Source organism: Hyla sarda, unplaced genomic scaffold (genome assembly GCF_029499605.1).
Source record: "Hyla sarda isolate aHylSar1 unplaced genomic scaffold, aHylSar1.hap1 scaffold_26, whole genome shotgun sequence".
Classification (NCBI taxonomy): Eukaryota; Metazoa; Chordata; class Amphibia; order Anura; family Hylidae; genus Hyla; species Hyla sarda.
The window spans coordinates 1,035,001-1,046,889 of record NW_026609289.1 but is presented as its reverse complement, the minus strand read 5'-3'; the positions used below and the strand labels follow the sequence as shown (position 1 = coordinate 1,046,889).

The 11,889-nt window shown below is 42.2% G+C and overlaps 1 pseudogene; it reads right to left on the bottom strand.

The window, feature by feature from the left end:
• Window positions 1-10,498: 10,498 nt before the first annotated feature.
• On the bottom strand, window positions 10,499-10,606 carry LOC130324171 (U2 spliceosomal RNA; annotated as a pseudogene).
• Between the last annotated feature and the right edge of the window lie 1,283 nt (window positions 10,607-11,889).

Sequence of the window (11,889 nt, the reverse complement as noted above, 5' to 3'; positions counted from 1 at the left end):
CACCATAGCTGTATAGCTCTCCATGTTTTAACTGCATATTCATGTTGCACCTATATCCTTGTGCTGGCAGTGTGCTGCTGCATTCTTCTGTTGCTATATATGTATATACATATAGAGAGAGAGAGAGATGGAAATACTTTTTTAAACATGTTTTCACCTTATTTTTACCTTCTTTTTTTCTTCTCTTCATGTTTTCCTTCTTTCCTATGCTGCTGCTTCTTATTTTTCTTCTTTTTCAAACCCTATCATTGCACTATTGCTTATTCAATACCACCAGCAGATGGAGACACTATATTACAACATTAGTTGTGAGCAGCAGTTTGTACAAACAAATGCCTCATAGCTGATGTCCTATCCACCTAGGCACATAGGCACCACCTATTGTCTTTTGCCTGCAGTAGGGGCCCACTGGACTAGCCAGCAAGCAGCTGCAGCTGCAGCAAATAAACAGATAACCTTTCTTTCCAACACTGAAACCTGGTGGTGCACTTAATATCTGCTATCTGATAGGGGACATATCAGATATTAAACTGATATAAACAGACACCACATTTGATACCAGCCAAAAGGAAGGATGAGAAGTGATAACTGTGAAAGGGGAGGAACCAACGCTGTCCCCTTCACATGCACCATCACTACTTGTAGGAAGGGAGGCTGGCTGGCAGCCTCCCATACACACTCTGGCTGGGTGGCAGTCACCCACCAGTACACACAGCAGACCCTAAACCCATATCATTATTGCTAAGCAGGAAGATGGGAGTCCATTTCACTCTGATGGACCATTTTTAAATGCAATCCATAACCTGGCTTTGGCAGGAACCCTTCTTACTCCTCCTACTTGCATTTGATACTGGGTTTAGGATCTGCATAGGAAACACACACACACACACAAGCACACACTTACATGTGTTGCCTGCTGACGCCTCCTTGGCTGTCCCCAAACGGTATAAAACCAACAGCCATGGCAGTGCTGCTTCTGACAAGGCTGTTCTTTGGTGGGCCTAGGCGACATCACAATCTCCATGGTTACATCCTACTTGCATTTGATACTGGGTTTAGGATCTGCATAGGAAACACACACACACACACACACACACACACACACATACAAGCACACACTTACCTGTGTTGCCTGCTGACGCCTCCTTGGCTGTCCCTAAACGGTATAAAACCAACAGCCACGGGAAGCTGTAAGGATAGAGGACATACCTGCATCCTATTGGACTCACTTGTCTTGGTTAAATCCAACTTATTTGACAACCTATGGTGCTGCTACTTCTGCTCATGGCAGTGCTGCTTCTGACAAGGCTGTTCTTTGGTGGGCCTAGGCGACATCACAATCTCCATGGTTACATACACAACAAAGGTCAGATGTTGTTTACACCTGGCCATGCCAGTGGTATTGAGTAGCATATCCCAGTGCTAAGGGTCCTGGGTGCAACAATCTTTCAATGGGGAATAGCCGCACTGAGTTTGTCAAGTGCACCCATGTTTGCAACTCCAACAATACACACATATGTATGTATGTATGTATGTATGTGTGTATGTGTGTCTATCTATCTATCCACCCATCTATCTCTATATATATTTATCTCTCTCTCTCTCTATATATGTATATATATATATATATATATATATTTTTTTTTTTTTCTTTTAAATATATATATATTAGGAGTAGATTGGGCACAGGTGTATAAATCTTAGCTTGGGACTCTTATTGAGAGCTTGCTCTTTTTGAGTGTTGCTGTGTAAGAGGGGGCGTGAAAGAGGAGTTTCAAAAACTGGAGTTTGAAAGCAGGAGGTTGAGATCGCTGTGAGTTTTCATTTTTGAACCCACAAGGTCTACAAAAAATTTTAAGTGTCATTTTGACTGTCTGTTTTTTCCTATACATTTGTGAAATCCCCATAATTAGATGGCCTCCATGTTGGAAAATGCAGTCCAATGTACATCCTGTTCAATGTATGCAATCCTTGAACAACAGTTTGAGGGTGCATATTGTTGTGCGAGATGTGTGCTAGTTGTCCGTTTGGAAGCCCAGATCCTGCATCTAGAGGGGCGACTGGCAACAATGAGAAGCATTAACAACATGGAGAGGAGTCTCCTGCTCACTGAGCAGGCACTCTCGGGAATAGAGGTGGGGGAGGACAGTGGGACGGAGTTGCAGGACAGTCAGGCAGTTAGCTGGGTTACAGTTAGAAAGAGGGGTAGGGGAAAAAGTGTCAGGGAGGCTAGTCCTGAACTGGCACACCCCAACAAGTTTGCCCGCTTGGCAGATGAGGGGGATGCCATTACAGAGCTAGCAGAACTGCAGCAGGATACCGCCTCTGACCGCCAGGGGGGTGTCTGCTCCAGTAAGGAGGGAGGGAGGAGTACAGGGCAGGCCAGACAGGTACTAGTGGTGGGGGACTCAATTATTAGGGGGACAGACAGGGCAATCTGTCACAAAGACCGGGATCGCCGAACAGTGTGCTGTCTGCCTGGCGCACGAGTTCGGCACATCGCGGATCGGGTTGACAGGTTGTTGGGCGGGGCTGGAGAGGACCCAGCAGTCATGGTACATATTGGCACCAATGACAAAGTAAGAGGTAGGTGGAGTGTCCTTAAAAATGATTTCAGGGACTTAGGCCGCAAGCTTAAGGCAAGGACCTCCAAGGTAGTCTTTTCTGAAATACTACCAGTACCACGAGCCGCACCAGAGAGGCAGCGGGAGATCAGGGAGGTAAACAAGTGGCTCAGAAGCTGGTGTAGGAAGGAAGGGTTTGGGTTCATGGAGAACTGGGCTGACTTCGCTGTCGGTTACCGGCTCTACCGTAGGGACGGGCTGCACCTCAATGGGGAGGGTGCAGCTTTGCTTGGGGAGAAGATGGCTAGAAGGGTGGAGGAGTGTTTAAACTAGGGACTTGGGGGGAGGGAACCTACAGCAAAGAGGGGGAAGATAGTGTAGATAGAGAGGTGGGAATTATAAATGTACCTGGGGGTGGAGCGGAGGGAGGGGTTAGAATAGTTAATAGGAATAGGCTTCATAGGAAAATAAAACTTACACCCTTGAATCCCATTAACCCCAATAACATAAAGGATGGAAATGTAAAGTGTATGTTCACAAATGCCAGAAGCCTAGCAAATAAAATGGGGGAGCTTGAGGCCTTGATACTGGAGGAACATATTGATATAGTTGGGGTCACTGAGACATGGCTGGACTCCTCGCATGACTGGGCTGTCAATCTGCAGGGGTTTACATTGTTTCGCAAGGATAGAATGAACAGAAAAGGTGGAGTCTGTCTGTATGTAAGAAGTGGTATGAAAGTCAGTGTGAACGATGCCATAGTGTGTGATGATTCTGAGGATGTGGAATCATTGTGGGTAGAATTACAAAAGGAGGGAAATACTGAAAAAATAATATTTGGGGTAATCTACAGACCCCCTAATATCACTGAAGAGATAGAAGTTCGGCTTCATAAACAAATAGAGAGGGCCGCCCGGGCAGGTACAGTGGTAATAATGGGAGATTTTAACTATCCAGATATAGATTGGGGTCCGGGGTTGGCTAAAACTACAAAGGGGCGACAATTCCTAAATTTATTGCAGGATAATTTTATGGGCCAGTTTGTGGAGGACCCAACAAGAAGTGATGCCTTGTTGGATCTGATCATTTCCAACAACGCAGAGCTGGTTGGTAATGTAACTGTGCGGGAAAACCTTGGTAATAGCGACCACAATATAGTTACTTTTGACTTAAAATGTAGAAAACAAAGACAGGCGGGGAAGGCAAAAACATATAACTTTAAAAAGGCAAATTTCCCTGGGCTGAGGGCTGCACTACAGGACATAGACTGGGGGGAGGTGTTCTCAAATACTGATACAGAAGGTAAATGGGACATCTTTAAATTAACTCTAAATAACTATACAGCTAAATATATACCAAAGGGGAACAAATATAAACGATTGAAACTAAATCCTACATGGCTGACACATGATGTTAAAAGAGCAATAAACAGCAAAAAAATAGCCTTCAAAAAATACAAATCTGATGGGTCAGCGATAACATTTAAACAGTACAAGGAGCTTAATAAAATCTGTAAAAATGTAATAAAAACAGCAAAAATTCAAAATGAGAGACAGGTGGCCAAAGAAAGCAAAACTAATCCTAAATATTTTTTTAGATATATAAATGCAAAAAAACCAAGGACAGAGCATGTAGGACCCCTTAATAATGATAATGGGGAGGTTGTCACAGGCGATCAAGAGAAGGCGGAGCTACTGAATGGGTTCTTTAGTTCTGTATACACTATGGAAGAAGGAGCTGACATTGGCCAGGTCAGTGCTGGTAACACATCATGTAATGTACTGAACTGGCTTAATGTAGAGATGGTACAAGGTAAGTTAAGTGATATAAATGTAAGCAAATCCCCAGGACCGGATGGACTACACCCAAGAGTTCTTAGAGAGGTAAGTTCAGTAATATCTGTACCCCTGTTCATGATATTTAGAGATTCTCTGGTGTCTGGTATTGTGCCAAGGGACTGGCGCAAGGCGAATGTGGTGCCAATCTTCAAAAAGGGCTCTAGGTCTTCCCCAGGAAACTATAGACCGGTAAGTTTAACGTGCATTGTGGGTAAATTGTTTGAAGGACTTATAAGGGATTACATACAGGAATACATAGGGGATAATTGTATTATAAGTGATAGCCAGCATGGGTTTACTAAGGATAGAAGTTGTCAAACCAATCTAATTTGCTTTTATGAAGAGGTGAGTAGAAGCCTTGACAGAGGAATGGCTGTGGATATAGTGTTTCTGGATTTTGCTAAAGCATTTGATACTGTCCCTCATAGACGTCTGACAGGTAAGTTAAGGTCTTTGGGTTTGGAAATTTTAGTTTGTAACTGGATTGAACACTGGCTCATGGATCGTACCCAGAGAGTGGTGGTCAATGATTCGTACTCTGATTGGTCCCCGGTTATTAGTGGTGTACCCCAAGGTTCAGTACTGGGACCGCTGTTGTTTAATTTATTTATCAATGATATAGAGGATGGTATTAACAGCTCTGTTTCTATCTTTGCAGATGACACCAAGCTTTGTAGCACGGTACAGTCTATAGAGGATGTGCATAAGTTACAAGATGACTTGGATAGACTAAGTGTCTGGGCATCCACTTGGCAAATGAGGTTCAATGTGGATAAATGTAAAGTTATGCATCTGGGTACTAATAACCTGCATGCATCGTATGTCTTAGGGGGGATTAAACTGGCAGAGTCACTGGTAGAGAAGGATCTGGGTGTACTTGTAGATCAAAGACTACAGAATAGCATGCAATGTCAGGCTGCTGCTTCCAAAGCCGGCAGGATATTGTCATGTATCAAAAGAGGCATGGACTCAAGGGACAGGGACATAATACTCCCCCTTTATAAAGCATTGGTACGGCCTCACCTGGAATATGCTGTTCAGTTTTGGTCACCTGTCCATAAAAGGGACACTGCGGAGTTGGAAAGGGTGCAGAGACGCGCGACTAAACTAATATGGGGCTTGGAACATCTTAGCTATGAGGAGCGATTAAAGGAGTTACAATTGTTTAGTCTTGAGAAGAGACGTTTAAGGGGGGATATGATAAACGTATATAAGTATATTAATGGCCCATACAAAAAATATGGAGAAAAACTGTTCCAGGTTAAACCCCCCCAAAGGACGAGGGGGCACTCCCTCCGTCTGGAGAAAAAAAAGTTTAGTCTCAAGGGGCGACACGCCTTCTTTACCGTGAGGACTGTGAATTTATGGAACGGTCTACCTCAGGAACTGGTCACAGCAGGAACAATTAACAGCTTTAAAACAGGATTAGATACATTCCTGGAACAAAATAAGATTAATGCTTATGAAGAAATATAAAATCTCATCCCTTCCCCAATATCGCGCCACACCCCTACCCCTTAATACCCTGGTTGAACTTGATGGACATATGTCTTTTTTCGACCGTACTAACTATGTAACTATATATATATATATATATATATATATATATATATATATGTATATACATATATAGAGAGAGAGAGATGGAAATACTTTTTTAAACATGTTTTCACCTCATTTTTACCTTCTCTCCATGTTTTCCTTCTTTTTCAGACCCTATCATTGCACTATTGCTTATTCAATACCACCAGCAGATGGAGACACTATATTACAACATTAGTTGTGAGCAGCAGTTTGTACAAACAAATGCCTCATAGCTGATGTCCTATCCACCTAGGCACATAGGCACCACCTATTGTCTTTTGCCTGCAGTAGGGACCCACTGGACTAGCCAGCAAGCAGCTGCAGCAGCAAATAAACAGGTAATCTTTCTTTCCAACACTGAAACCTGGTGGTGCACTTAATATATGCTACCAGATAGGGGACATATCAGATATTAAACTGATATAAACAGACACCACATTTGATACCAGCCAAAAGGAAGGATGAGAAGTGATAACTGTGAAAGGGGAGGAACCAACGCTGTCCCCTTCACATGCACCATCACTACTTGTAGGAAGGGAGGCTGGCTGGCAGCCTCCCATACACACTCTGGCTGGGTGGCAGTCACCCACCAGTACACACAGCAGACCCTAAACCCATATCATTATTGCTAAGCAGGAAGATGGGAGTCCATTTCACTCTGATGGACCATTTTTAAATGCAATCCATAACCTGGCTTTGGCAGGAACCCTTCTTACTCCTCCTACTTGCATTTGATACTGGGTTTAGGATCTGCATAGGAAACACACACACACACACACATACACACACACACACAAGCACACACTTACCTGTGTTGCCTGCTGACGCCTCCTTGGCTGTCCCCAAACGGTATAAAACCAACAGCCATGGGAAGCTGTAAGGATAGAGGACATACCTGCATCCTATTGGACTCACTTGTCTTGGTTAAATCCAACTAATTTGACAACCTATGGTGCTGCTACTTATGCTCATGGCAGTGCTGCTTCTGACAAGGCTGTTCTTTGGTGGGCCTAGGCGACATCACAATCTCCATGGTTACATACACAACAAAGGTCAGATGTTGTTTACACCTGGCCATGCCAGTGGTATTGAGTAGCATATCCCAGTGCTAAGGGTCCTGGGTGCAACAATCTTTCAATGGGGAATAGCCGCACTGAGTTTGTCAAGTGCACCCATGTTTGCAACTCCAACAATACACACATATGTATGTATGTATGTGTGTATGTGTGTATGTATGTCTATCTATCTATCTATCCACCCATCTATCTCTATATATATTTATCTCTCTCTCTCTCTCTATATGTATATATATATATATAATTTTTTTTTCTTTTAAATATATATATATATATATATATATATATATATATGTATATACATATATAGAGAGAGAGAGATGGAAATACTTTTTTAAACATGTTTTCACCTCATTTTTACCTTCTTTTTTTCTTCTCTCCATGTTTTCCTTCTTTCCTATGCTGCTGCTTCTTATTTTTCTTCTTTTTCAGACCCTATCATTGCACTATTGCTTATTCAATACCACCAGCAGATGGAGACACTATATTACAACATTAGTTGTGAGCAGCAGTTTGTACAAACAAATGCCTCATAGCTGATGTCCTATCCACCTAGGCACATAGGCACTACCTATTGTCTATTGCCTGCAGTAGGGACCCACTGGACTAGACAGCAAGCAGCTGCAGCAAATAAACAGATAATCTTTCTTTCCAACACTGAAACCTGGTGGTGCATTTAATATATGCTATCAGATAGGGGACATATCAGATATTAAACTGATATAAACAGACACCACATTTGATACCAGCCAAAAGGAAGGATGAGAAGTGATAACTGTGAAACGGGAGGAACCAACGCTGTCCCCTTCACATGCACCATCATTACTTGTAGGAAGGGAGGCTGGCTGGCAGCCTCCCATACACACTCTGGCTGGGTGGCAGTCACCCACCAGTACACACAGCAGACCCTAAACCCATATCATTATTGCTAAGCAGGAAGATGGGAGTCCATTTCACTCTGATGGACCATTTTTAAATGCAATCCATAACCTGGCTTTGGCAGGAACCCTTCTTACTCCTCCTACTTGCATTTGATACTGGGTTTAGGATCTGCATAGGAAACACACACACACACACAAGCACACACTTACCTGTGTTGCCTGCTGACGCCTCCTTGGCTGTCCCCAAACGGTATAAAACCAACAGCCACAGGAAGCTGTAAGGATAGAGGACATACCTGCATCCTATTGGACTCACTTGTCTTGGTTAAATCCAACTTATTTGACAACCTATGGTGCTGCTACTTCTGCTCATGGCAGTGCTGCTTCTGACAAGGCTGTTCTTTGGTGGGCCTAGGCGACATCACAATCTCCATGGTTACATACACAAACAAGGTCAGATGTTGTTTACACCTGGCCATGCCAGTGGTATTGAGTAGCATATCCCAGTGCTAAGGGTCCTGGGTGCAACAATCTTTCAATGGGGAATAGCCGCACTGAGTTTGTCAAGTGCACCCATGTTTGCAACTCCAACAATACACACGTATGTATGTATGTATGTATGTATGTATGTATGTATGTATGTGTATCTATCTATCTATCTATCCACCCAACTATCTCTATATATATTTATCTCTCTCTCTCTCTATATGTATATATATATATATATATATATATATATATATATATATATATATAATTTTTTTTTCTTTTAAATATATATATATATATATATATATATATATATGTATTTACATATAGAGAGAGAGAGAGATGGAAATACTTTTTTAAACATGTTTTCACCTCATTTTTACCTTCTTTTTTTCTTCTCTCCATGTTTTCCTTCTTTCCTATGCTGCTGCTTCTTATTTTTCTTCTTTTTCAAACCCTATCATTGCACTATTGCTTATTCAATACCACCAGCAGATGGAGACACTATATTACAACATTAGTTGTGAGCAGCAGTTTGTACAAACAAATGCCTCATAGCTGATGTCCTATCCACCTAGGCACCACCTGTTGTCTTTTGCCTGCAGTAGGGGCCCACTGGACTAGCCAGCAAGCAGCTGCAGCAAATAAACAGATAACCTTTCTTTCCAACACTGAAACCTGGTGGTGCACTTAATATCTGCTATCAGATAGGGGACATATCAGATATTAAACTGATATAAACAGACACCACATTTGATACCAGCCAAAAGGAAGGATGAGAAGTGATAACTGTGAAAGGGGAGGAACCAACGCTGTCCCCTTCACATGCACCATCACTACTTGTAGGAAGGGAGGCTGGCTGGCAGCCTCCCATACACACTCTGGCTGGGTGGCAGTCACCCACCAGTAGACACAGCAGACCCTAAACCCATATCATTATTGCTAAGCAGGAAGATGGGAGTCCATTTCACTCTGATGGACCATTTTTAAATGCAATCCATAACCTGGCTTTGGCAGGAACCCTTCTTACTCCTCCTACTTGCATTTGATACTGGGTTTAGGATCTGCATAGGAAACACACACACACACACACACACACAAGCACACACTTACCTGTGTTGCCTGCTGACGCCTCCTTGGCTGTCCCCAAACGGTATAAAACCAACAGCCATGGGAAGCTGTAAGGATAGAGAACATACCTGCATCCTATTGGACTCACTTGTCTTGGTTAAATCCAACTTATTTGACAACCTATGGTGCTGCTACTTCTGCTCATGGCAGTGCTGCTTCTGACAAGGCTGTTCTTTGGTGAGCCTAGGCGACATCACAATCTCCATGGTTACATACACAACAAAGGTCAGATGTTGTTTACACCTGGCCAAGCCAGTGGTATTGAGTAGCATATCACAGTGCTAAGGGTCCTGGGTGCAACAATCTTTCAATGGGGAATAGCCGCACTGAGTTTGTCAAGTGCACCCATGTTTGCAACTCCAACAATACACACATATCTATGTATGTATGTATGTGTGTATGTGTATCTCTCTATCTATCTATCTATCTATCTATCCACCCATCTATCTCTATATATATTTATCTCTCTCTCTCTATATGTATATATGTATATATATAATTTTTTTTTCTTTTAAATATATATATATATATATATATATATATATATATATATATACATATAGAGAGAGAGAGAGATGGAAATACTTTCTTAAACATGTTTTCACCTCATTTTTACCTTCTTTTTTTTCTTCTCTCCATGTTTTCCTTCTTTCCTCCTTTTTTCATATGCTGCTGCTTCTTATTTTTCTTCTTTTTCAGACCCTATCATTGCACTATTGCTTATTCAATACCACCAGCAGATGGAGACACTATATTACAACATTAGTTGTGAGCAGCAGTTTGTACAAACAAATGCCTCATAGCTGATGTCCTATCCACCTAGGCACATAGGCACCACCTATTGTCTTTTGCCTGCAGTAGGGACCCACTGGACTAGCCAGCAAGCAGCTGCAGCAGCAAATAAACAGGTAATCTTTCTTTCCAACACTGAAACCTGGTGGTGCACTTAATATATGCTACCAGATAGGGGACATATCAGATATTAAACTGATATAAACAGACACCACATTTGATACCAGCCAAAAGGAAGGATGATAAGTGATAACTGTGAAAGGGGAGGAACCAACGCTGTCCCCTTCACATGCACCATCACTACTTGTAGGAAGGGAGGCTGGCTGGCAGCCTCCCATACACACTCTGGCTGGGTGGCAGTCACCCACCAGTACACACAGCAGACCCTAAACCCATATCATTATTGCTAAGCAGGAAGATGGGAGTCCATTTCACTCTGATGGACCATTTTTAAATGCAATCCATAACCTGGCTTTGGCAGGAACCCTTCTTACTCCTCCTACTTGCATTTGATACTGGGTTTAGGATCTGCATAGGAAACACACACACACAAGCACACACTTACCTGTGTTGCCTGCTGACGCCTCCTTGGCTGTCCCCAAACGGTATAAAACCAACAGCCACGGGAAGCTGTAAGGATAGAGGACATACCTGCATCCTATTGGACTCACTTGTCTTGGTTAAATCCAACTTATTTGACAACCTATGGTGCTGCTACTTCTGCTCATGGCAGTGCTGCTTCTGACAAGGCTGTTCTTTGGTGGGCCTAGGCGACATCACAATCTCCATGGTTACATACACAACAAAGGTCAGATGTTGTTTACACCTGGCCATGCCAGTGGAATTGAGTAGCATATCCCAGTGCTAAGGGTCCTGGGTGCAACAATCTTTCAATGGGGAATAGCCGCACTGAGTTTGTCAAGTGCACCCATGTTTGCAACTCCAACAATACACACGTATGTATGTATGTATGTATGTATGTATGTATGTATGTATGTGTATCTATCTATCTATCTATCTATCTATCTATCCACCCAACTATCTCTATATATATTTATCTCTCTCTCTCTCTATATGTATATATATATATATATATATATATATAATTTTTTTTTCTTTTAAATATATATATATATATATATATATGTATTTACATATAGAGAGAGAGAGAGATGGAAATACTTTTTTAAACATGTTTTCACCTCATTTTTACCTTCTTTTTTTCTTCTCTCCATGTTTTCCTTCTTTCCTATGCTGCTGCTTCTTATTTTTCTTCTTTTTCAAACCCTATCATTGCACTATTGCTTATTCAATACCACCAGCAGATGGAGACACTATATTACAACATTAGTTGTGAGCAGCAGTTTGTACAAACAAATGCCTCATAGCTGATGTCCTATCCACCTAGGCACCACCTGTTGTCTTTTGCCTGCAGTAGGGGCCCACTGGACTAGCCAGCAAGCAGCTGCAGCTGCAGCAAATAAACAGATAACCTTTCTTTCCAACACTGAAACCTGGTGGTGCACTTAATATC